At 36.1% G+C, this 27309-nt stretch overlaps 1 protein-coding gene and 1 long non-coding RNA gene across 4 annotated transcripts in view; one reads left to right on the top strand and one right to left on the bottom strand.

Annotated features, from left to right (window-relative positions):
- SPRED1 (sprouty related EVH1 domain containing 1) overlaps nt 1-27309 on the bottom strand; it is a 121178-nt gene that overhangs the window by 93540 nt on the left and 329 nt on the right. The gene's annotated exons all lie outside the window — the stretch shown is intronic.
- Nucleotides 16592-27309, top strand: part of LOC140622929 (uncharacterized) — a 59336-nt gene continuing 48618 nt past the window's right edge. The window contains exon 1 of the long non-coding RNA XR_012022587.1: nt 16592-27277. This is a non-coding gene — a long non-coding RNA (uncharacterized lncRNA). The remainder of the gene's footprint in view (nt 27278-27309) is intronic.

The raw sequence follows: 27309 nt of genomic DNA, 5'->3' as shown, positions 1-27309 counted from the left end.
ACAAGGCTTCTAACATATCACAGGTAGCATCCCATAAATAAATACTCAACATATTAGTGTTTATTCTATGGTATGAACTTTTAATGTTCCTTTGCAATGAATTACTACTTCTGCTAATAATAGTATTAGGAGGCAGCTAACACTTCAGTATTTGCTATGTGCAGACACCATACAATGCCTTACATGGATTACATTTAATCCTCACAATAACTTTTCAAAAGAGATATAGTTATTACCCTTTTACAGATGTCCAAGATCCCAAAACTGGTAAGTGACAGAGCTGGGTCTCAACCTTGGCAGAATGAACTCAAAACCCCAAAAGAGGTATATAGAACAGACTTGTTCACCAAATCTTCAAAATCAGAACTAAGGGACACTCTGAAAGCCTAAATAAAATACATATAGAACAGGAACAGTATTTCACATAGTAAACAGTACAAAAGCTGGATTTAAATAACCTTATTTTTATTAAGCTTTATAACCTCAGGCAAGTCACTCCATTTAAGTCTCTTTGCTCATTTGGAGTATGAGAAAAAAAAAAAAAAAAACAAGATCTACTTAAGATGCTATTGTAAGAATGAAAAACAACATAAAGCGCTTACATGTGATTAGCAAATACATCGTGTAACGGTTGCCCATTACTAAAATTATGAAATGACAGTGCACTGAAAGAAGACACATAAATACATGTAAATCTAAATACTACATACTTATGTCATACATATTTATCTGTAATACATAAATCACTAAGCCTTTTGGAACCATGGATAAGTAATTTACAATAGCTATACCACCTGTCCCTCTCTACCCCTTAACCATATATTAGGGGAGAAAAGTCACAGTAAACAAGCAAAAAAATGTTCTCAGCAAAATGTCCCCTCAAAACAAGTACACACATAAATACTACCAATGTCTACGACAAACTTACCCATATCAGGCATATAATAAATATTTGAGATTGTAATGACTATTTTCTGTCTTGAAATAGTTATACCTATTACTGTCAAATAATTTTCTTGAATATTAGAATTAGATTATGCCCTGCTCTTGCCAAGAAAGACAAATAACAAAATTAATGGAAAAACCAGTGTAAAAAGGAATATTATAGTAATATAAGAGAGTAAATAGAATCTGTACCCTGGACTGAGAAGGCCTAAGTTTATGTCCCAACTCTATCACTTTCATCTGGGTGTTTTGAACAAAACTTTTAACTTTCATTTTAGTTTTCTTCATCTGTAAAATGGGTACCACCAACCTCATCCTAATGCCAAAGAGCACACCTAGCACTGGGATAACAGCTTCTAAATATAATTCTCCAATAAAAGGAACCAGAGTTCTTTGCATAAATGGAATTACTAAAGCTGAAGTGAAGAACATGTAAGATGAGCCTGGAATATTTTGTGAGGCCAAAAAGAAAAGTGCTCAAAAAATAAAGGAACATGTCAAAAGGGCACAGAAGCCAACCTGATGGGGCTCCCACTGGCCAAGTATAGGTCAATAGAGCACCAAAATCATTACTGCAATACTGACAGAAATACTTAAATAAATGTAGAGAGAAGAGAAAGCTTCTCTATAGAATTCCGTAGTAGTAGAAAGAGTGATGGAAATAGAAAATCACCCTTGGCAATCATCACAATAATTGTTGCAGGCAAAAAATCAACAGATGTCAAAAAAAAGTAGGCAAGTATGTGATAATAGGATATTTATATAGTCTCAAAGTATCTCTTCCCACAATATGCTTATTATAAAAAGAATTTACCAGCTGAGAAATCTGGCAGACATCACCTTAACCAAATGATCAAAGTTCATTATTATCAGTATGGGATATATCAACATCATGGACCTTCTGATTTGAAGCATGAGGATATCACCACTCTATAGCAGTGTTGCCAGAAAGGCTCACCTTGAATTTAATCACAAGTGAGCATCAGACAAACACAAACTGAGAAACACTCTATAAAATACATGGTCAGTATTCTTCAGAAATTTCACAGCTAATGAAATAAAGACTGAAGAGCTGTTCTAGGTTAAAGGGGACATTAAGGGGATCCCTTGGCTCAGCAGTTTAGGGCCTGCCTTTGGCCCAGGGCGTGATCCTGGAGTCCCAGATCGAGTCCCGCAACGGGATCCCTGCATGAAGCCTGCTTCTCCCTCTGCCAGTGTCTCTGCCTCTGTGTGTGTGTGTGTGTGTGTGTGTGTGTGTGTATCATGAATAAATAAAACCTTTAAAAAATATAAAAATAAAAAAATATAGGGACAATACTTCATATGTGATGCAAGAGTATATCCTGAACTAGAAAAAGGATATCTGTGGCACTATGAAACTTGAATAATATTATATCAATGTTAAATTTCCTGATTTGGCTATGTAAGAGGTTAACATCTTAGGAAGCTGACTGAAGAATATATTTTTTCCTACTTGTAGGTCTAACATTATTTCAGAGTGAGTGATATGTATACACATTAGAATTTTCTGAAAGAACACAGCATTATAAGAACTAGGTTATACTTAATTTACCAGTAGTTGCCACATATCTTTGAATGACAGCCCTTCAGGATATAATAGTGAAAAACTTTTCAAGATTACATAGGATGGTAAGAGGCACTGACACACCAGCATGTTTATACAATCCTTTCAATGCTCCTACCTTGACCTCTCATCCATAAAATCTCCAATTTTTAGTACAAATAATTGGGAGGAAAGGAAGAAAAATTATGGTTCAGTAGATTAATGACAAGTTGTTTATGGAGTTTGGAACCACAACCATGTACTTCACCTAAAATGCCCCTTAGTCTTTTAATCAGAAATCTGGGCTTGTTTGGACCATTTATCTGATTTAGAATGACACATCTTATGCTCTCATATTAAAGTCTGACCCAAGTGGGCTAAATAGTTACCAATTACTCATTAGCAAGCTCTTCTTAATGAAAGAAATTATTTTCTAAAAAAAAATGAAGGTCCTACACATTCTATAAATAATGAAGTATCATCCATATATAAAGTTTTATTTATAATAAAGGCTAAAGTTATAAAAACACTAAGTTCACAATATCTGATGCTAAGCTCTAAGTTCACAGACACTGCATCTTTTACCTTTCTTACAGAATCAATACTGCCACACAAATTTCAAAGTCAATCCATAAGACTGTAGCTACTTTGTCACATTACAAGACCACTGAAGGGTCTATAAAGTTAAGCATAACACATAAAAATGCCTCTTCAAAATGAAGTAATTTTTACTCTGAACAGTTTTTCTCACTCTTCTGGGAAAACTATATTTTTTCCTAGCAGAAAAATCATATTTCCAAGTCCTTCATTACCAAAAAACCACTTATTTCTAATACCAGATTGGGAAGTGAGGGAGGGCAAAAATATTGCTTCTACTCATCTACTTCCCCAAAGCCTACTGCCTTAACACCAAGAACACACTAAACCTCAAAAATGTTAGTTTCAAACCTTTCTTTGACATAATATTCAATAAATGTTTGTTGTAGCTATTTCATTCAATATCAACATTAATGGGTGTGCCAAACCTAAGAGCATTGTAAAATCCAGGAGAGAAACTAAATTTGACTAACACTGCAACATTCTGATCTCTGTTTGGTGCTTCTATCAGCCTATCATTCCACGGCACATGTGCATTGTTCCTCTTGGACCCACTGCACTAAAACATTGAACTACCATGAAAATATGCAGCATACACATAATGGATTTGAACTAAAAGATTTTTCCTTACTGAAAAAGGCCTAAACACTGCTTTCACAAAACCTAAACACTTTAACATCTGAACAATAAATAATACCTTATTTTGGCAATGTACATGAGTAATTAGGTGTTTATTATTGGGTTTGACACTTTGTCATTCAAAAATTATTATGCCAATAAATTATCATCTATCACTAGAATTATAATTTTAAAATAATATTTTATCTCAGAAAAACTCAGTACTTAAAAGATAAAACAAAAAAACCCAAAACATCTACTAAGCATGTAGCAGGTGATAAAAATGATTGGCTTAATAAAGAACTATCTCAAGGACATTACCTAGAAATGTTAAAGGAAAGAATTTCAATCTGTTCAGGAGATATATGTACAAAAGCTTATGTGGAGATCAGTATACACTCACAGCCACTCCGGAATTTTTTTAGCTGCTTAATACATTAAAAATATTCTATAAAAAAATTAAGAGTTAATATAGAATTATACAATGCAATAAAACATACTAAATTGTTTCACATTTTAATACTACAAAGAGAAAATACAAATAACAGATTATTCTAAAATTAAACTGTACAGAAAAATCAAATTATAAAACATTAGAGCCAAAAATGCTACAAATCATCTGAACCATCTTACTATAGCAATGAAGAAACCAAGCTTTTGTGAGAAACTGCTTTTTAAAGGGAAGACCACACAATAGACAGTGCTAACACACAATAAAAGGACAAAATAATCAACACTCACCATTACAAACATGTATAGCCCAAGAGATTGATGGAAGCAGGGGAAAAAGAGAAAAAGAATATAAATGCATAAATATGAGTATTTAAAGAGTTACAATATCACATCAGTTAAGAGGCTGGGCTCCACAGCCTGACTAATCTGAATCCCAACTCTTTCATTTACCAGTTTAACCTCAGTTTCCTCACTGGATGTAACAGTACCTACCCAACAGGGGTGTTGTGGGATTAAAAGAATTTATTAACTCATGCATTTTTATTAATTCATGTATTTAGAACAGTATCTGGTACACAGCACTGAAAAACATTTTACCAAAAATCATTAGATAATAATAAACTAAAATTTTATATCTGGTCTTATATTGCTAGTAGGGAGTACAAACTATTTGGGGACACAATTTGGCATGACCTTATAAATTTTAAATCCACACATACCTTACAATCCAACTCTTTTACTCCTACCTATATACTCAAGAGTACCTTTAGCATGTATGTGTCAGAAGCATATGACAAAAATGTTCATAATTGCAATGTTCATGATTGAAAATATCTGGAAGCAACTCAAATACAAGGGTGTATAAATTGTGGTCACTTCAAACTATATTACAAAGCTGTAGTTATCAAAATAGTGTGGTACTGGAACAAAAAAAAAGACACACAGATGAATAAACAGAATAGAAAACCCAAAAATGGACCCATACCTCTATGGTCAACTAATCTTCAACAAAGCAGGAAAAGAATATCCAATGGAAAAAATAACGATCTCTTCAACAAATGGTGTTGGGAAAACTGGACAACAACATGCAGAAGAATGAAACTGAACTGCTCTCTTACATCATACACAAAAATAAATTCAAAATGGAGGAAAGACCTAAACGTGAGACAGGAATCCATCAAAATCCTAGAGGAGAACACAGACAGCAACCTCTTTGACCTTGGCCACCAGTAACTTCTCACTAGACATGTCGCTAGGCAAGGAAAACAAAAGCAAAAATAAACTATTGGGACTTTAAGAAGATAAAAACTTTCTGCACAGCAAAGGAAACAATGAATAAAACTAAAAGGCAGCCTATGGTATGGGAGAAGATATTTGCAAATGATAAAAGGTTAGTATCTAAAATCTCTAAAGAACTTATCAAATTCAACACCCAAAATACAAATAATCCAGTTAAAAAAATGAGAAGACATGAATAAACATTTTTTCAAAGAAGACATCTAGACAACACATGAAAAGATGCTCAATATTACTCAATATCTGGGAACTACAAATCAAAACCACATACCACACCTGTAAGAATGGCTAAAATTAGCAACACAGGAAACAATAGATATTGATGAAGATGTAGAGAAAGGGGAACCCTCTTACACTCTTGGGGGGAATACAAACTGGTACAGCCACTCTGGAGAACAGTATGGAGGTTCCTCAAAAAATTAAAAATAGAACTACCCTATGATCCAGCAATCGCACTACTAGGTATTTACCCAAAGGACACAAAATACAGATTGAAAGGAATACACGCACCTGATGTTTACAGCAACATTATCAACAACAGCCAACCTATGGAAAGAGCCCAAAAGCCCACTGATTGATGAATGGATAAAGATGATGTGGCACGCATGCGTGTACACACACACACACACACACACACACACACACACAAAGGAATATTACTCAGCCATCAAAAAGAATGAAATCAGGATGCCTGGGTGGCTTAGCAGTTGAGTGTCTGCCCTTGGCTCAGGGCATGATCCTGGAGTCCATGGATCCGGTCCCCAATCCAGTCCCCCATTGGGCTCCTTGCATGGAGCCTGCTTCTCCCTCTGCCTGTGTCTGACTCTGTCTCTCATGAATAAATAAATGAAATCTTAAAAAAAAAAAAAAAAGAAGAATGAAATCTTGCCTTTTGCTAACACATGGATGGAGCCAGAGTGATTATGCTAAGTGAAATAAGTCAGTTAGAAAAAGACAAATAAAAAAATAAAAAATAAAAAATAAAGAAGAAAAAAGAAAGAAAGAAAGAAAGAAAGAAAGAAAGAAAGAAAGAAAGAAAGAAAGAAAGAAAGAAAAAGACAAATACCAGATGCATTCACTTATATGTAGAATTTAAGAAACAAAACAGATGAACATATAGGTGGGGGGGGGAGAGAGAGAAGGAAGGGAAGCAAACCATAAGAGACTCTTAACAGAACAAACTGAGAACTGATAGAGGGAGGTGGGTGGGCAATGAGCATTAAGGAGGGCTCTTGTTATGAAAAGCATTGTGTGTTATATGTAAGGATGAATCACTCAATTCTACCCCTGAAACCAATATTACACTCTATGTTAACTAACTAGAATTTAAATAAAAATTTGGAAAAGAAAGTCAAAGAATTTATTTTCCAGTATGTGCTTTCAGAAGTTTAAAAACCAAAATGATTGAATTTCCTGATGAATAACCATCCTATAGTAATTCTATGATTCTCATCGTTATAAATTTCAGTGGATACTAATTCTAATATTTAATTTTAATATTATGATCAGGAAAGTACCTCAAGTCATACGTTACAGAGGGGTATAAATAAAAATTCTGATTAGAGACATTTTAGCGATATAGTCTTTTCTCCATGTTATACTACTAAACAGACAACTATTTTGACACTTTTCAAAATAGTGTGCAGAGAAGCTCCAGATATAAAAACTACAATTTAAGGGGTACCTAAGTGACTCAGTTGGTTAAGCATCTAACCCTTGGTTTTGGCTCAGTCATGATCTCAGGGTCATGAGACAGAGGCCCACATGGGATTCTGTGCCCAGCACAGAGCCTGCTTAAGATTCTCTCTCTCTATCTCCCTCTGCCCCTCCAGCATGCACAGGAGCTTTCTTTTTCTCTCTCTAAAAGTAAATAAATAAATCGTTTTTTAAAATTTAAGAAATTTAAAAATTGCAAAGGTGCATTCTGTACCTTGATAGATAATTGTCAGTAACATATGACTAAAATTAACATTCACATTTTTGATACATTAACATCAAGTGTATACAAGTCAAAGCATTTTAAAGTCATACCGTAAATTCCTTTTGTTCTTATACCCATTTGTTGTGTAAATCATCATGAAATTATTTGATTCACAGCTGCTGTAATCATCTTGCTAAGTTGCTAAAATGATTCATAATTATTTTATGATAGTTTTCTTTAAATGAAATAGTTAGATATTCCAAATACATTTTGTCATTGTATTTGACTGCATTTCAAATCATCTATTAAAAATGGTAAAATGTCATCTATTTTTTAATGTCATCTACTTAAATGGATTGTTCTTTAGTATAAAATCTTTTGTACACTCTTCCTCTGTGCATTTGCATTCACTTTAATTTTTCAGTGAGAAAGCTTCATCACAATTTTTAATCACATTCAAAAATCACCTATTGCTATTAATGTTGTATCTTTTATAATTTGGTTACAGAGCAATCAAAAGACAGTATATAGGTCACATTTATAAAAGCCAAATGTATTAAATACTCAACTAATAAATTTAAAATTATGTAGTGGCCCCTTAAATATCCTTTTCTTGCTCTGATCTTTATTCTTAAGAGGTCTTTTACTTCTGTCACTAAAAATGTTTAGATATCTCAATATTGTTGCCATTCACAAGAGATATGAAATCATGATTCTCACAGTTTTAGTCATACTAACTAAAGACTTCCTCACTTTAAATTGTTTAAATAAATGTTAAAGGAGGGATGCAAGGGTAGCTCAGCGGTTGAGTGTCTGTCTCTGGCACAAGGCATGATCCCGGGATCCTGGGATCAAGTCCTGCAACGGTACCCCCATGAGGAGCCTGCTTCTCCCTCTGCCTGTGTCTCTGCCTCTCCTCTGTATCTTTTTTTTTTTTTAATTTTCATTTATTTATGATAGTCACAGAGAGAGAGAGAGAGAGAGGCAGAGACACAGGCAGAGGGAGAAGCAGGCTCCATGCACCGGGAGCCCGACGTGGGATTCGATCCCGGATCTCCAGGATCGCGCCCTGGGCCAAAGGCGGGCGCCAAACCGCTGCGCCACCCAGGGATCCCTCTGCCTCTCCTCTTTGTGTCTCTCATGAAAAAAAAATAAAATAAAATGAATGAATGAATGAATGAAAGAAAGAAAGAAAGAAAGAAAGAAAGAAAGAAAGAAAGGGAAAAGGAACTGGATATCAATTTTTATTTACTGATTGGATTCCAAATTATGCACTTACTTTTACTTACCTTAAATCACTTCTATAATTTTTATAAGACTTTTATTAAATAAAAAGAGGCTTAAATAATACATTTTTATTAAATAAATTATATTTCACTTTCCCTATTCCCCAAACTGATCTTATACTCAGTGTTAATAAAAAGCTAGGTAGAAGACCTAGCTTGAGGTAGAAGACAGAGCTGGGGGATGAAGCCTAAAAAGGGTTCCTAAAAATAAAAGGGAGGGGAAGTGTGGGGGAAATCTAGTTCTGGTTATCACTCAAAAAATTGAAACGTCTACTTTTTCGTTCTTTTGTTCCTAAACTGTCCCCTTTATTCCTCAATTAAATACAAAAATTCAGTGAAGGGTTAAAGTGTGCTGAGTATTTATCACAACCAAGGAAAAGCAAGAGAAATAAATTCAGGTATCTTCAACTATGTGTAGTTATGTTATACACCACTTAGAGATGGTGAAATCTGACCATCACTGATTTTAAAAACAAGAAAACTGACACATAAGAAGATGAACTGATTTCATGGTGACCTATAGACCATCAGTGATACCACCCTAAACGCTAAGCTAAAGTATTTGACTATCTTGCAGTTTGGAAAATAAACTTCCAATTTAAATAAATAAATAGGGGATCCCTGGGTGGCTCAGCAGTTTAGCGCCTGCCTTTCGCCCAGGGCGCGATCCTGGAGTCCCGGGATCGAGTCCCACGTCGGGCTCCTGGCATGGAGCCTGCTTCTCCCTCCTCCTGTCTCTGCCTCTCTCTCTCTCTCTCTCTCTGTCTATCATAAATAAGTAAATAAATTTCAAAAATCTAAAAAATAAATAAACAAATAAATGAATTAACTGGTCACTCCACACAGTGGAATATTATACAGTGGTACAAAGAAATAAAAACGTATGCCAAAAAAACAAATACATCTTAGTATTACTGAATATAAATAAATAGATAGATAGATTAAAAAAATCAAGTTCCAGGAATTGACATATAGTAAATATATTCCCTTTGTTAGGCATACACATATATGCGATAAAACTTTTTTCTTAAATAGGAAAGGAATAGTAAACACATAACTCAGGATAGAGTAACTAACCTCTGAAAAGAAGTCAAAAAAATATGATCGAAACATATTAGGTGAGTGCTAGTTATCATTAATGTCCTGATTCTTGGACTGTTCTGTATTTATCAAGTAAATGAAAAATTAAAATAATAGGCTACAAAGGTCCATACATAAACCAATGATGATAATGTGAACCAAAATAATGATTAGGCCAACTCTGTGCACCCAATTTTTTTTTAAAAAAAGGAACAATAGTTATGTGTAAACTGCTTTAGAGTGAAGTATTAACTGAGGTAATTCATGTCAGACATATAGCAAAATGCTTAATACATCTTACCTTCTGTCTAAAGTGGCATGCATTATCAGTTATTATAGCATAAAATACACTTAAAAATGTAAATCTCTGAAACTAATACAATACTGTATGTTAACTACACAGGAATTAAAATTCAAAAAAATTTTAAATCTCTTCTCATGGGCAGCCCCAGTGGCTCAGCGGTTTATCGCCGCCTTCAGCTTCAGGCGTGATCCTGAAGACCCGGGATCGAGTCCCACATCAGGCTCCATGCAGGGAGCTTCTCCCTCTGCCTGTGTCTCTGCCTCTCCCTCTCTCTCTCTCTCTCTCTCTGTGTGTCTCTCATGAATAAATAAATAAAATCTTAAAAAAAAAAAAAATCTCCTCTCACTCTAAACCAACCTCTTTCCTATTTCACCAAAGCATTTGGAAATCACACCTAAAAAAGACAGAGTGCCTCAGCAAACTGGTGTCACAACAGGGCAACTGATTCTCTACCAATTCAGCTCTCCTTGCACTAGAGATCAGTATGTCATACATTTGTTCTTCTTTTGACATTCACTACCATCATCAATTTTTCACCTTAAATGTGGTACCACATATATTACCCAAAAAATGTTCCTAAAAGATTTTAATCACTACAGCCAATTTAAAACAACAAATCACAAGCATAAATAGATAGTAACTGTAAAATGTAATACAGTAAAACTCAAACTGTCTACCGGAGACTGAGGCTGATATTACTCCTTCCTTATTAAACACACACACACACACACACCATTTTTCTTAATTAAGATGCAAAAAGTATTGAGAAAGGAATAACTTTTCAACTTAATGTCATGTTTGTAAAACAACTAAAATTATCTTACATACCATACTTTGGAAGATTACCTCCCTATTTTAAAAAATTAGAGAGTTCTTCAACAAACTGGCTAAGATTGAATACAAAACATGTCACTGTTTTCAAAAAATCTGCGGAATTGAAAGATTAGAAATTCTCAGGACCTATGCTATCTAATACAGGAATTACTAGTTACAAGTAGCTATTTAAATTAAAATTTTAGTTCCTCAGTCCCACAAGCCACATTTTAAGTACTCATTAGCCAAAGAGCCACACAGTAGCTACCATGTTGAATAGCTATTACAAACAGAATCTTTCTACTATCACAGGAAATTTTATTGGAAATGATTCATTAGATTCTAACTAAGTGCCATATGGTAGCAAAGGTAATAAGGAAAATTTTAGGGGAGAAAAAAGTATCCTTCAATAAAGTAACAGAATCATTTACAAAGAACTGTGCGAGGGATGCCTGGTTGGCTCAGTGGTTGAGCGTCTACCTTTGGCTCATGGCGTGATCCTGGATCCCCGGATCAGAGTCCCACATCAGGCTCCCTGCACAGGCAGGATACTCTGCCTGTATCCTGCCTGTGTCTCTTCCTCTCTCTCTCTCTCTGTCTCTCTCATGAATAAATAAATAAATCTTAAAAAAAAAAAAAAAACTGTGAGAGACAATGAATTAAAAAGCAAGTAGTAAAAATATATTTTCTTTTTCTACAATTCCTTTATAGTCTGATAATTTCAAAGGCTGGACACGTACTAAAGCAGGCAGGAATCCCTCTACAACTAAAGAGAAAGCTGTTATTGCAAATGAATGAACTTTAAAATTTAAAATATAAAGACTGAGGCCATACCTGAACGCATACTGGTAAACAGTGCCTACTGTGTACCAAATACTGTTTTAACACATGAGCCTATGAAAACTCTTAAAATAACCTCAATTTCATTAATAAAGCAATAAGGAAGCTCAAATAACAGAATGTCAGTAATATCTCTTTTTAAAATAATGAGTCTTGTATAATGAATTCTCATCTACCATCTCCTGATCAACTTAAAAATGTTTGGGAACTCCCTACCTGCCCTATAGGATCTCAACATCCTTGTGAATTTATTGTTTTGTTGTAAACAGTGTTTTAAAAGGTAATTTTTCTAACCCATTTGATACACCACTCAAATGTTCACTTTAACTATGCAGATATTTTGCAAAGCTTCCCAATATATAGATTATATAACCTTTCACTTACCTAACAGACTCCTTACACAGATCTCAGTATCTTCCAGAACAGGCTCAGGCTCATTTTCCTTGCTTTCTTCCTCTCCCTAAGGTTTTGCTAAAAACCTTTTATTTTTCTGTTTGCCTTTCACTTTACCTCCCTGTTTTATTCCAATCCTCTAGAAAACCCTCCTTTTTACCCTCTATGTAAATCAAAACTCTTCTGTAAATAAATCTGCTTATTTACAGTTTTCACGAAAAAGTATTTATGGATGAGAAAAGATTACTGTCCTCATTAGCACAGACACTAAAAGATTTTTTTCTAAGTCACATAAGTGGTAAAAATAAGACCAGAATCTGAGTTTTCTTTTCTTTCATATGCAGCTTTGCAGATTTTCTAGAGTGCCAATTAGCACAATTTTATTCTTTCTAATGCAGGTAATTTACTGTCTATATAAATTGTATGATCTACCTGATGTTTTTATAAAAACCAAAATTTTTTTTAAAGATTTTATTTATTTATCTGACAGCACACATGCACAAGAAGTGGGAGTGGCAGGCAGAGGGAGAGGGAGGATACTCCCTGCTGAGCAAGGAGCCTGATGCAGGGGCTCCATCCCAGGACTCTGGGATCATGACCTAAGCAAAGGCCAACACATTGTGATTGAGCTACCCAGAAGCCCCTAGAGAAACTTTAAATTTAAGATCACTCTTATATATTGCTGCCTTTATAATACTTTAACTATAAATAAGTGCAGAAAAGAACATTTTTCAATGGATAATTTCCCATTGTCTTCCCAGTTTCCTACAATGTAATTATATTGCTTTTGTAATTCAGAAACTTTATATTAACTTTTGCTGGGTCCAAAGGCTCCTACTTGTTTGAAAATGGCAGCCACTATAATTATAGGACACAATCATGCCCTTCACTTCGGACCAACACCCTGATGTACCTCAAACACTGTCTCTCAGCAGAACACACTTCCTCCAAGGAATGTGCCACACCAGATAGAAACACACACTGCCTCAGGATATAAACATGCAAAGATTTGATGGTTAAAAGCTTTCAACTTTTCTCTAATATAATCAGAAATATCTCATACTGGAAATACAACTATAGTATTGATTAAAATGCAAGATTTACATGAATCTTTGAGATCGATTACTAGATTTCAAAACAATTTTATACCTTTTAAAGGCTGCTTTGGGATGCATTCCCTTATCATTTGGAACACTTCAGTGAAGAAATCTAGCAAGGACGTAACACTTGTTACCTATAATCTAGATAGAGCAATTCAAATATGAATTCCTCTGAAGTTCCTCACAACTTGACCTTGAAATGCACTCCACTGAGGATTCTATGCCTTTCAGTATTATCTTATTTTCATGAAATAATAAGCTGAACATAAATGTAAATCTTTAGTAACAATACATACATCCTCAGAGGACATCCTATATGCATTGTAGTTCAGAAGTGGGAATTTTTAACTACAAAGTCTTGACCAGCGTTATGTTTTTATACAGAATAGGGAGTGGGCACAAAGGGATAAAGGAGAGTAGGAGGTACAGGTTTCCAGTTATGAAATGTGTAAGTCACAGGGATGAATGGTACAGCATAGGGAATACAGTCAATGGTACTGTATGTAATAGCATCGAATGGTGACAGATAGATGGCAGCTACACTTACTGTGGTGAGCATAGCATAACATGTAGAGTTGTTAAATCACTATGTTGGACACCTGAACTTAATGTATTAACAATATGCGTCAACTATATCTCAATTAAAAAAACAATACAAAAATTGACTTGTGTCATCACAGTATGTCTAAGCTGTTCTACGAAATGATATGTCTATCTGAATGTATGTATGTATGCATGTACTTTTTACTGCCACAGTCAAAAGTTTAAAAGCCTATTTCAGGGAACACACTTTAGAGCCTACCAGCTATGTAATCTTTGCCAAATTCTTTAAGTTTTTGATAAGCTCCTGTTTCCTCGTCTTTGTAAATGGTAGTACAGTAATTGTAACAACATTTTAAATGGTTGCTGTGAAGACTAAATCCAGGGACGACTGGGTGGCTTGGCAGTTGAGAAAAATTATATGTATGGAACTAAAAGCAATTGAAAAATCATGCTGAGTTTTTTCTTTCTTTCTTTCTTTCTTTGAGGTAATTATTGCTCCTTGTCCTCCTCAAAACAAAGAAAAGTCAATGTCTTAGTCCATTCAGGCTTCTATAAGGAAACTCCACAGACTGGGTAACCTATAAACAACTAAAGTTCTGGAGGCTGAGAGGTCCTAGATGAGGGCGCCAGCATGGTCAGCTGAGGGTCTTCGGCCTGGTTCATAGCTGAGGCCTTTTCACTGTGCCCTGACATGGTAGTCAGGACTAGGATCTCTCTGAAACCTCTTTTTTAAAAGGCGGAAGCCTTCGGCTCGGGTCGTGATCCCAGGTCTGGGGATAGAGTTCCACATAGGCTCCCTGTGAGGAGCCTGCTTCTCCCTCTATGTCTCTGCCTCTCTCTCCATGTCTCTCATGAATAAATAAATAAAGTCTTTAAAAAATAATAATAATAAAAGGCACTAATCCCATTCAAGGAGGGCTCTACCCTCTAGATTGTAAGCACCTGCCAAAGTCCCCACCTCCTAATATCATCATCTTTGAGGGTTAGGATTTTAAGATGGATTCCCAAAAGGACACAAATATTCAGACCATACCAGCCAATTAAAGGATTCAGCTCAGTTTCACCATTTTCCTACTATTACCTAGCTAAATCTGAGACAGGGTAAATGCAAAAATGTGACTTAAAGTTAGCCAGTAATTATAAGTCTAACTATTTTTATGTGGTGTAGGCTGCAGCCTTGTACACATGACACAGGTTCAGATTCGACAGCAATAGGGTCTATATAGTCAGATAAATTATTTTTTTTTTTGGCTCACTTAGAAGCTAAGTTTGCTCTCTCCTGAAGGAGCAAGTAGAGGAAGAATTGCTAAGGAAAACTAAGGTGGTTAGAGGCTAGCTTGTCTCATTCATCTGTTTCTCTCCTCTTCCTTTTCAAATTTATCAAATAAGGAATGAAGAATATCTTAATCTGACATATTTAAAGTTATTGGGCATATGTTCTTAACTTTTACTAATTAAGTCTGGGTTTTTGCATTAAATAATTCTCAAGAGAAAAAGCATATATAATTTTCATCATCATTATTTTTAAGTTCCTGATTATGTTCATTCAAGACAACTTCAAATTCATCCCTAAATCAAGTTTCAGTACTTATGTATCTAAAGCAACTATTTTTTAATTAACAAATTACAGTTTCAGAATAATAAGCTAATTAGGCTACATGAAAATATAAACAGACTTTTGCTTTCGTTTTTGGTAACTAAAACAAACTAAGTTTACAGACCTTTAGTGGTCCAAATTATAGGTAACAGATTAAATCCAGAGCTAGCAGATTTAGTCTATCTCATCTAGAAAGTAGAAATCTTAGTTTGACTACAGCTGCAAAAAATTAAATGTCTAAATCTTTAATAAGCTGAAAAAAATCTTCCTCTCCACCTTCTCTCCTACAAAAGTAGATTTTATGCCTTCCATATAATGATATTTTCCTGAAAAAGATGACTTTTTCCATTGAAAATGACACATGTCAAATCTACTCATACTTCCAAAATGTACTCAGGTATTAAATTGCTTTAATTAACAAGCTCTAGAAATACACTCCTTACATAATTAGTAGTATTAAGTGTCAAACAAAAAACTATCTAGAGCCAGGTCTTTGCCTGGGGTCTTGCTCAACACTTATTTATTTTTTTTAAGATTTTATTTATTTATTCATGAGACACATAGAGAGAGAGGCAGAGACACATGCAGAGGGAGAAGCAGGCTCCATGGAGGGACCTGGATGTGGGACTCAACCCCAGGACTCCAGGTTCACGCCCTGGGCCAAAGGCAAGGCGCTAAACCCCTGAGCTATCCAGGGATCCCCTAAACACTAGTTATTAACCTAGCTACCTCTTCTCTCATTCTTTGCTTAGAATACAAAAGAAGGGACGCCTGGGTAGCTCAGCGGTTGGGCATCTGCCTTCGGCTCAGGGCGTGATCCTGGAGTTCTGAGATCTAGTCCCACATCGAGTTCCCTGCATGGGGCCTGCTCCTACCTCTCTGCCTGTGTCTCTCAGCCTCTCTCTCTGTGTCTCTCATGAATAAATAAATAAAATCTTAAGAAAAATACAAAAGAAAATGTTCACAACATAGATTTTTTGCTTGTTGGAATTTTTTTTAATTTATTTATTTATTCATGAGAGACAGAGAGAGAGAGAGAGAGAGAGAGGCAGAGACACAGGCAGAGGGAGAAGCAGGCTCCATGCAGGGAGCCTGACGTGGGACTCGATACTGGGTCTCCAGGATCACACCCTGGGTTGAGGGCAGCGCTAAACCACTGAGGCATCCGGGCTGCCCCTGCTTGTTGGAATTTTTAATGTTTTTCCAAAAAGGGGCTTCCTTAACATTTAATTTGAAGTACAATTTTTCCAGCAGGTCAATAATCCTTTTTAAAAAGTAACCCTACCTTAGACTAAATAAAAATGAGCACTGATTAATTCACGGACATAGTACGTTTCTTCTCAAGAACTAAAAGTTCTTTTTAATATTCTCTTATCTCTAATCAGAAAATGTTTGGCCAGTGCGTGAGGTTACTTTACCTTAACATCCCTTGAAGTAGTGACATATTATCCTGGTTTTACAGATGGAGAATCAAGCACAAAGACATGTTATGTGATTTGCCACTCTTAATGTGGCAGTCAGCAGTAACTGCAGGACCATGTTAATTCTGAATACCAAGTTAATATAGAAACTTAATTAGTGAATTGTTTTTGAAACGGACTTTCTAACTACATTATAACTAAAATACCCCCCCAAAATACAAACCCTTTTTTTTTTTTTTTTTTATTTATGATAGGCACACAGTGAGAGAGAGAGAGGCAGAGACACAGGCAGAGGGAGAAGCAGGCTCCATGCACCGGGAGCCCGATGTGGGATTCGATCCCGGGTCTCCAGGATCGCGCCCTGGGCCAAAGGCAGGCGCCAAACCGCTGCGCCACCCAGAGATCCCAAAATACAAACCTTTTGCCAAAGACAGATGTATCTGGATAAAACACTACAGTATCCATCAACATCTTCATTAGGCTCTCAGAAAAAACTTCTCAATAAAAGTTCTCAATAAAATCCAAATCTGGAAAATTTATTCACATATCTATCTTCCCTTCTCTAAATCCCAACATCCCTCATTCCTCATTGCACCATTATTACAGGAGATCCAATCATTTCCAATACTCTCAACTCTTCCCAGCTAGACCCTTCCCTCTCTTCTCCTTCCACTGACACCCTCCTTCTTCAACTTCCAATCCCCAAATCCTTATTCCAGTCTCTTCAAATCATAGAGGCAGATGTCCTACTGTAAGTCGCTCAATGCACGCGCACACACACACACACACACACATTAAATGCATTGGTGCTGGCTCAAGATTCCTTTCCATCTCAACTCCGGATACCATCCAACCTAGCAACTTCAACAGCCATATTGTGGACCTTTTTTATAAATATCCTAGCAGATCCTGGTTTTCTACTTCAACAACCTTTTCTACTTTAATATTCTCTCATCTATCATTACACTCTGGAGTCTATCTTCTCTGATCAGTATTTCCTTTTTGATTTTTTCCACTTCCACTCTACATGCTCTTTAACTTTACCAAAACTTCCAGTCCCTCAAAACAGCTGTCAATTATATGCATCACTTCAACCTTATTTTTACTTTAATATCAAGTCTGGCCATTAATGGTATGAGATACAGTGTGATACAAATACAATGCAATTTGGATCTCACTTCAACTACTTACTCCCTTGTGTGGCTATGAGCAAGTTACTAAACCAGTCTTAAGTCTCAGTTATCTCCTCTGTAAACTATGGATAATACTTAGCTCACATGGTCGTTAGAAGGATTATATCTAGCACAGCATATGACAAACGGTAAAAAGTTTGATAGACTTCTCTTTCCTGGACCTTGTTCTACCTTTTGCCCAATCTTTCCTTAAATGTTTTTTTCTCTTCCTCTCCACTATTAACATCACCTCAACAATAATCTCATCCCCCAATTTTCCCAAATGTACCTCTATTTATTCATTACTTCCCATTTTGTCTTTAATACTTTCTCTCTAATCTTTCCTACCTCTCAAGACTTTTCTTTTGGTGTCCTTAAAAACATCACCGTTTCTCACTATTCATCTCTCCATTACTACTACTAAATATTCTTCTTGGGTAATTTCTCCCTGCTTCAACTATCACATATGCTGAAGACATCGCTTCTAACTCTACCTTCTCAACCTTCTTTGGACATCAAATCTATATTTAAAACACCTTATGAGACATCTTCTACCTTGATATCTAGAGGTAGGCAAGTTTTAAAAGGCCAAATTTGAGATGTTCTCCCATTAAAAACCTCTGCCTCTCTCACTTCATTTAAAAGCAACAGAGACCCAAATTTAAAACTCTGAAGTCATCTCACACTCTTCCTACTCATTCCTTCACATCCAGTCAAGTAATCATCTAGACACCTGAAATGCCCCACAAATTCATCCTCAACAATTCCAAATGCACTATTTCCTGTTTTGCCTTGATTATTCCATCTTCCTTATCAATTGTAGTTCATGTTCTTCTCCCTCCAATCAACTGTCCAAAGGAGTCTCAGTATTCAGCTTTCTACACAAATCTGATACCACTTCCTCACTTAAATTAACAGTTCCGCACTGCCTACCTGGTAAAGACTTAAACTGGTGCTTCTCATTAAGTATCCTTACTGACCTAAGACTTGCAGTTAGGAGTAAGAAAGGCAAGAAGCACAAAGAACAAATTTTCTTTGAACTCTCAGTGCATTATCTGAAAAATTAATGTGAACTCTTCAAAATTGTTATCACTGACAAAATAAATGTTCTCATCTTGTCAAGAGAAACTGGGGGTGCCTGGGTAGCTCAGTCAGTTAAGAGTCCAACTCTTGATCTCAAGGTTGTGAGTTTGAGCCCTATGTTGGGCATTCCATACTGGGTGTGGAGCCTACTTGAGAGAGAGAGAGAGAGAAACGGATTTTCAGGAACTTCTTTCACATTCATCTTGTGTGGGTCATGCTCCTGGGCTAGCCACCATCCTTTGCCCTAAGGATGCTGATAAAATTTAAGCACAAATCTAGACTTCTCACAATCGCTTCCAACATTCTTCTCTTCCCACCACTCCTGAAAATAAGCATATCCAAAAAAGTACTGCTTTTCTCTCAACTTTCCATTTCTCCTTCATGCTTGTTCTTGTTTTGTTTTTCCCCCTCCCTTCTTGAAATGCCCTCCCCTTTTTCATCAACCTTATCTCTGGCTGACTCCTAAAATTCTACCTCTTTTCTGGAGCTTTCCTTCAGCCAGCTCCTACACTGCCAGGCATAATCTTTTTCTCCTTGAGCCTTGAAGAACTTCATATGCAGAACACACATCACATTTCAGACATTTCAGAGGAATCCGGTTTCCTTGTTGGATAGTGAAAGCAGTTATCAGGTTTACTTATCTGTGTATCTCCAGGGCTAAGGAAAAGTCAAGTACCTAGCAGGCACTCAAATGTCATTGCACTAAAATTCTTGAAGAAAAAGTTACTAAGGTATCTGTCCAGAAATACCAAGAAATTCATATATATAATGCAAGCAACTGAAAGTCTGAAATGCTTTTATATATTATTAAGAGGGCAAACCCAAAACTGACCCCTAAAATTGATGAAAACATCAATGTAATTCACAACAAAGCAGTATAAAAAAGTTTGGTGACTTCATGCCAAATAAAACATTCTGATATGGTAAGTTATGATAACTGATAAAGTGTATCAGAAAAGTCACAATTCACTAAATTCCATCTAAATTTTTGTGATCCTACTACAGGATGTTAATATTAGAGAAGCCATCAACAAAAACTGTGTATTTGTTAAAATAATCTCTAATCAGGTGAATAGACATCATGCATCTAATCATATGCAATAATATTATTAAATATTCCTAGGGAAACAATTACAATCTACATTCCCAAATCATAATGGCCTTTATCTAAACTATTATCCCTGTTATATACGATTTAGAAATAAAATTATAAAACAGGAAATATATTAAAATTTAATTTTCAATTACTTGAATGTAAAAAAGCTTATTCTTTGCCTTCGAATGTAAAAAGAAAATGCCTTCCAAGATAATTCAAGAGGTTCAGATACAAGGTAACTTCCACCAGTCAATCGTACCTTTATGAGTAACAGGAATGATACATTAAATGTGAATTTCAGAAGCACAAAGAATATTACTTAGAATTCTAGAATTCTTATACCAAAAACTATCCTAAAGTTGACCATATCCAATACCCTCGTTTTAAATGAGAAATATTAAGTCTATAAATCTAGAAAATAGAAAAGTAATATAAACCTACAGTTATGAATACACACTATAAATCTATAAATTATAAACATTTACATCCATATTATGGGCAGAGACTCAATGACAATACTGCACTTTTGGCACTTAAGACTGTATTATTTCTCTTCCTTAATCTTCAAATGTAATAAACTACATCAATTTTCTCACATTAATCTATTCATGAAATGTCAAGATAAACCCAGTCTGACTATGAGGCCTTGTTTTGTATTTAGATCACTGAATTGGGTTTGATTTGCTACTTCTTGAAAATTCTCAGCCATTATCTCTGAATATTTCCTCTCCTCCATCATCTCTTCTTTTGGAACTGTTTGATGTATGTTGGACTTCATTTTACCATTCATGTTTCTTAATCTTCCAATTTATAATTTCTATCTTTGGGTTCAGCCTTCTGGGCCTCTGTCTACAGCAAGAGATTTTAACCTTTTGTGCCAATAGACTTCTTTGGCCATCTGATGAAGGCTATGCCCCCCTTCTCAGAACAGTATTAAAGGCCTAAAACAAAATACACAGGATTACAAAAGAAATCAATTATACTGAAATAATTATCAAAATATTAATAATTTTGACATAGTAATATATGGGGTTTATTAACATTAAAATACATATAAGCCCTACCCATGTTTAATAACTGTAACTTCATTTATTTATTTTTAAGTAAGCTTTACACCAACAGGGAGCTTGAACTCATGACCCTGAAATCAAGAGTCACGTGTTCTACCAATTAAGCCAGCAAGGCATCCCTACTAGAACTTCAAAGTAATGATGACTCCAAGCATTACTTCAATACATCTATAACAAATGAATAGCAATTGTACTATAACAAAAAAAAATCTGATCTATATTGGTGTTATAAGTTGAATAGTATCCCTCTATTAAAATATGTTGAGTTCTAACCCTCTATCTCAGAACATGACCTTATTTGGAAATAGGGTCACTACGAGGCAAGAGGGGGGTCATACTGGAGTAGAGGTGGCTCCTAATCCAGTAAGTCTGGTGTCACATGACCACTTGAAGATACAGACACACGGGTAGAACATCATGTGATAGATGAAGGCAGAAAATGGAATTAGGCAGCTGCAAACCAAGAAATGCTAAAGATTGCCATCAACCACCAGAAGCCGGGAAGAGACAAGGAAGGATTCTCCTACCAGTTTAATGGGAACACGGGCACTGCCAACACCCTGATTTTGGACTTTCAACCTCCAGAACTGAGATAATAAATTCCTGTTGTTCTAAGCTATCCAGCTTGTAGTACTTTGTTACATTAGGGCAGTCCTAGGAAACTAACTACTGTCACAAGTATCTGTAATGATGCTATGGTTTGTTGGAATTTCCTTCAATTAAGAATGTAAACAAGTTTCGATCAAAGATTAGTAAAAACACTCTTAATTCTAAGAACCCTATGTCTAAAGCAATGTAACACCTCAGTCTAAAATCCACTACTAATGAACTATGTTTCAACAAAAATAATGAACTACATTTAAACAAAAATACATGAATAGATCTTTCTCATTTCAATCCACTCTAATCCACAAAACAGTGCCACAAAAACATCTTCAGGGATTTGTAATGACTTTGGCTCTGTATTCTAAAACGAGATGCAGCTATAACATAAAATTTGTCATAAATAGTGAATTAAATATATTAAAGAAGGGCAGCCCCGGTGGCGCAGCAGTTTACTGCCGCCTGCAACCCAGGGCATGATCCTGGAGACCCTGGATCGAGTCCCACATCAGGCTCTCTGCATGGAGCCTGCTTCTCCCTCTGCCTGTGTCTCTGCCTCTCTCTGTGTGTGTGTCTCTCTCATGAATAAATAAATAAAATCTTAAAAAATATATATATATATATATATATTAAAGAATGAAAAATTCATTATCTGTATTAAATTAATTAAGTGTAAAATTATCCCTAGTCTTAGGTTAATATAATTAGTATGAATAAATAACCAATTGAAAAGCCTTACTTTTGACACTTCTTAGCCGGTAAGTAAAGCATGAGAGCGGTCTCTTACAAGTATAGTAGTCTTTTTAGATCTACCCAAGTTGGCATTTAAGCCCAATAGCCTTTTGCTCACTTATTCATCCAGAGGCTATATTTATTTAAAAGGAAAAAAAAAAAAAAAAAAGGCAGTACAAAGAGCTCCATCTGTGAGGTGTGTGTGTATATACACACACACACACACACACACTCACACAATTAAAGACATGTGGTTATTAAGCCCAAAAAATAAGATCTTAAAAGATTATGAATGTACCGTCTCCAAAATGTTTTATCTTGGCTCTTCAACATTCATGCTTTTACTTCAGCATCCTACCAAATCTCTACTGGAAATCTTTCATTTGCTTAAATATGTCAAAAACAATATAATAAAATTTATCCAAAAAAAAATTAATAAAGACATATGTTCCAAGTCCGTGTCTTGCAATGTGCCTTTCACTGTATTACTTTAGGGTAGTTTAGTACAGGAAGGGCCAATAATGATGCTTAGCTCAAATTGCCTAAACGAAATGAGAAAACTGAGGCCCACAGAGGTTGTACTTGTCCAGAATCACAGAATAATTAGTGACAGCGAGGACAGAAAGGCATCTCCCAATTCCAAGTTGAATGCTCTTTACATTATACCATACTACATAAAAACTGGTAAGTTAAGTAAATTATCTGCAAAAGGCTTTTGTATGATCATTTTAATTCTATTTGCAATACAGTATTTTTTTTAATCTTTTTTTTTTTAATTTTTATTTATTTATGATAGAGAGAGAGAAAGAGAGGCAGAGACACAGGCAGAGGGAGAAGCAGGCTCCATGCCCCGGGAGCCCGATGTGGGACTCGATCCCGGGACTCCAGGATCGCGCCCTGGGCCAAAGGCAGGCGCCAAACCGCTGCGCCACCCAGGGATCCCCTGCAATACAGTATTTAAAAACACTCTGGCTGCCCAAAACAATCTAACAAGTTTTGGGAGCTTTTTAATCAATTTCATTTTCCCATCTAGCACATTTTAAAAATAGGAACATTGATCTCATTTCCACCTTCAAAATTGGCAAAAATGTTTTCAAAGAGAACTGGACAGATCCTTTAAGACATAAGCACACTCACATGAGTTTTTTCTTTTCTAGAGGACAATTTAGCAAAAAAGACCAACTTAAAATTTGCATCCCCTTTAACTCCATTCCTACACTATCTTAAGGAAAGAGTAAAAGATTTGGATGGGGACAGAACTCAGGATCAAATGCAGCACTGCTCAGGAATAACAATATCCAATAGTAGACTGGTTAAAACTAACCTCTGTTATGCATTGAACATAATGTAGCCATTAAAAACTATGTTCTAGGAAACAGTCAATGACACAGGAAAAGAGTCACAATATATTTGGGTATGAAGTTTCTACAATGCAATTCCACTCTATAAAGAATATATGTACATACATAAAATAATACAGGAAAAATTCATCATAGTGCATGGCATCTAGTAAAAATCCAGTCAGCGAATAGGACTCATCATCGACATCATAGGAAAGGTTTGATTATAGTATATCAAATGTTAAGACTTAATATCTGAGTAACAATACACAAATAATTATTACTCCCTTAAAAGATTATTTTGGGGCGCCTGGGTGCCTCAGTCGTTAGGTGTCTGCCTTCAGCTCGGGTCATGATCGCAGGGTCCTGGGATCAAGCCCCACATCAGGCTCCCTCTGCCCAGCCGGGAATCTGCTTCTCCCTCTTCCCCTCCTGCTGCTCATACTCTCTTCTCTCTCTCTCTCTCTCTCTGTCTCTCAAATAAATAAAATCTTAAAAAAAAAAAAAAAGATTATTTTGAAGATTATCTGAAATTCCTACTTTTGTAAGGAGGAAAGTTGTTTGTTTTTTAATTAACACTTCAAATCAGTTCCAGTTATTATTGAAGGATGGAAAAGGGACTTTACCAACCTTTCCTTAAATTTGGCACTGTGTAAGATCAAGTCTTACATGTAAAAGATCCCTCATTAATTATCGATTAAATATACACTAAGAATCAACTTTTGGTCTATCTATTTCTCCATACAGAACTCTAATCTCAAATAATAGAGCGTGTATTAGAGGATTTCAAAATGAGGCCTCTAAAGCCCTTACTGGATTTTACCACAATGGTTACCCAAAAAAGTTAATAGTTTCCCCAAGATACTGGTGATTTTCACTTTTTAAAAGTGGAAATCAGGTGAAAAAATATTCAAGTGTTAAGAACAGTCTCTAATGTAATTAAATTCCTATTGATTATGGCTTCTAAAAAAAGGAGAAAAGAAAGTAGAAGAAAATTTATGTAAGGCCCAGATAAAATCCGTATTACAGGGCAGTTTTACTATGCTGAGGCTTTAAGGGCATCTACCATAACATACATTTATCTTTTGTGTCTTCATACTATATACAATTACAAGTAATCAATTGCTATTTCAAAACATTACATATTAAAGATAAGGTAAATTATGGGAACAAAAACTACATTCCAAAGAAATTCACACTTTGTGGTTTAGGTAATGTACAATGTTGGCTCTAAAAAAAAAACCCGATTATCAGGTGAACATATCATTTCCTAAAATAAAATAAAATAAAATAAAATAGTAAAACCCAAGGATTTGTCCCCATGAAGATTCTGTATCTCATTAAAAAATACATAATCTAAAACATTTTTTTTTCCTGTTCTACCAAAACTAACATAACAAAGCCCCTCGGGAATAACTTCTTAATAACGCAGGATAAATTTGTGAGAACAGAATTCTAAAGGTCTGGGTGAAGTGAAGTAATATACTTTTAACTACATTTAAATACAGCTACATTTAAATTAAAAAAAAAAAAAAAAAGGAACTCTCCCACCTTGTCATTTGGTGTCTCAAATATCAACATCTTCGTTGTTAAACTACTGGGAATGTTTACTCATTTCCAGCTTAACAGCAGTATCATTCACCAATATCATCAGTTCATGAAAAAACTTGCATTCTTAAGTCGTCCATGGCAAGTATTATAAAAAGAGCCCACTTAGAAACAATACATTTTACAGATTTGTCCATTTACATTCCCTCCTTTGTTTTTCTATTAGATGCATCCGAAAAGGGAACACTAATATTTTGCTTTAGTATGGTAATTCGTCTTTCCTCATCAGTAAAACAGAATTTGACATTTTGATCCAGGCTACTTTCTTAAAAGATACCGGTAAAAATTACCGTCCTCCCGTTCAGGATTTCTAGCAGTTTTCCCCCTAACTAAGCGTTATCTGAGATACTTCTTGATCTCTCTCAAAGTAGGTCTAATCTGCGGAAGGCAGTGAGACAGTGTACTGCACTGTGAATGGACAGCCAGGTATTTTATGAATGGAGGCGATCACGTGATCCCAGCACCTCCCCGAACTGATATTTCCCACATAACTGTGTCAACATTCTGAGAACAGGGGTAGTTGTTTGTGTGTGCGCAGGTTTTTGGATTTAACCTGTAACTTCGAATTCTCCTTGCTCCCTGAACTCAAAAATGTACATGCAGACAGACAGTCAAGCTTTGAGTTTTTGTCCTGGGAAATCCTTTCAAGATGTCCAAGGTGATGGATGTTTAATTATTTTTTTATGAATGAAGAGTGTGCTATGCAAATGAGGGCGATTCACAAAAAGAGAGAGAACATGGCGGCCACTTCTGCTTCTGGACTGCACTGACACTGCAGCGAGCTACCTTCTCCCACACCCGCTCATCAGAGGAGTGTGCTGGGGGAGGGGTGGAGGCTGCAGGAGGAACGCCGCCTGGCATTTCCCAAGCTAGTTTACGCTAAGCAGGCCTGGGCTTCGGGTTTTAAAGTTCGCTCAGAAAGGTCTGACTCGAGGAATGCACTTTATTTAAAGGAATGCATCCTAGGACTTAGTCCTGACTCCCCTTAACTCTTTACAACCCTCAGAAGATAAACAGAACTTGAACTTCGTTACGAGAGAACGGGCGCAAATGCCCGGCAGGGAATTAAATCCGGTCTCAGGAAAAACTGTTACGGCACCATTATTCTTTCTGGAGGCCGTTACGTTAAAAGCAAAACACTTAAAAGGCGGCGTCTGTCGTCTGGAAAACACACAGCCCAAACAAAAACAAGAACTCGAACGGGGCACGCCAGAAGGTAATGAATGAAGCCATCAACACAGTCAGCGAGGTAAACACTGTTCAATCAAGGTAAACGGTTTTCTCGACACAGCTGAAGGGTACAAATTAACATTCAATAGTCCTCAGTGCCCCTGATAAAGACCTGCCCAGCATTCGCAAAGGTAAAATGTAACAGCCGTTCAACAGCTCCCCCCCTCCAGGTGCCCTTAAGGTCACTAAAATCTCAGTGTTTCCCTAGTCCCAATTTTTTTTTTTTTTTTTTTTTTTTACAAGACGCTTACAGGTCATAAGTTTAAAAGGGGGGGAGGGGAGGTTTAATCGGTATTTAAGAGTCACTGACTCATCGAATCTTAAGATTCAAGAGCGGTTGCTGCAGGGGGTTGCTCCCACACAGTAGTTTCCAAGTAAAATAGCTATAAAGGAAGCGGAGTGGATATTCAGCAGGGCACGCCGGCCGAGTGTGCTAAGGCGAAAAAGGGCAGGCCAGGGGTCTTCCCGGCGAAGAGGGCACTCGGGCCCCGCCACCACCTCCACCCCCCCACCCCCCCCACCGGCGTACACTTGCCACCCCGCCCGCCGAGGTTCACTACCCTCCCCCACAAGTAAGCAACTAAATGCGGGGGGTGGGGTGGGG

The sequence above is a fragment of the Canis lupus genome, chromosome 32, assembly GCF_048164855.1.
Source record: "Canis lupus baileyi chromosome 32, mCanLup2.hap1, whole genome shotgun sequence".
Lineage (NCBI taxonomy): Eukaryota > Metazoa > Chordata > Mammalia > Carnivora > Canidae > Canis > Canis lupus.
This window is presented reverse-complemented; position numbering and strand designations above follow the sequence as displayed.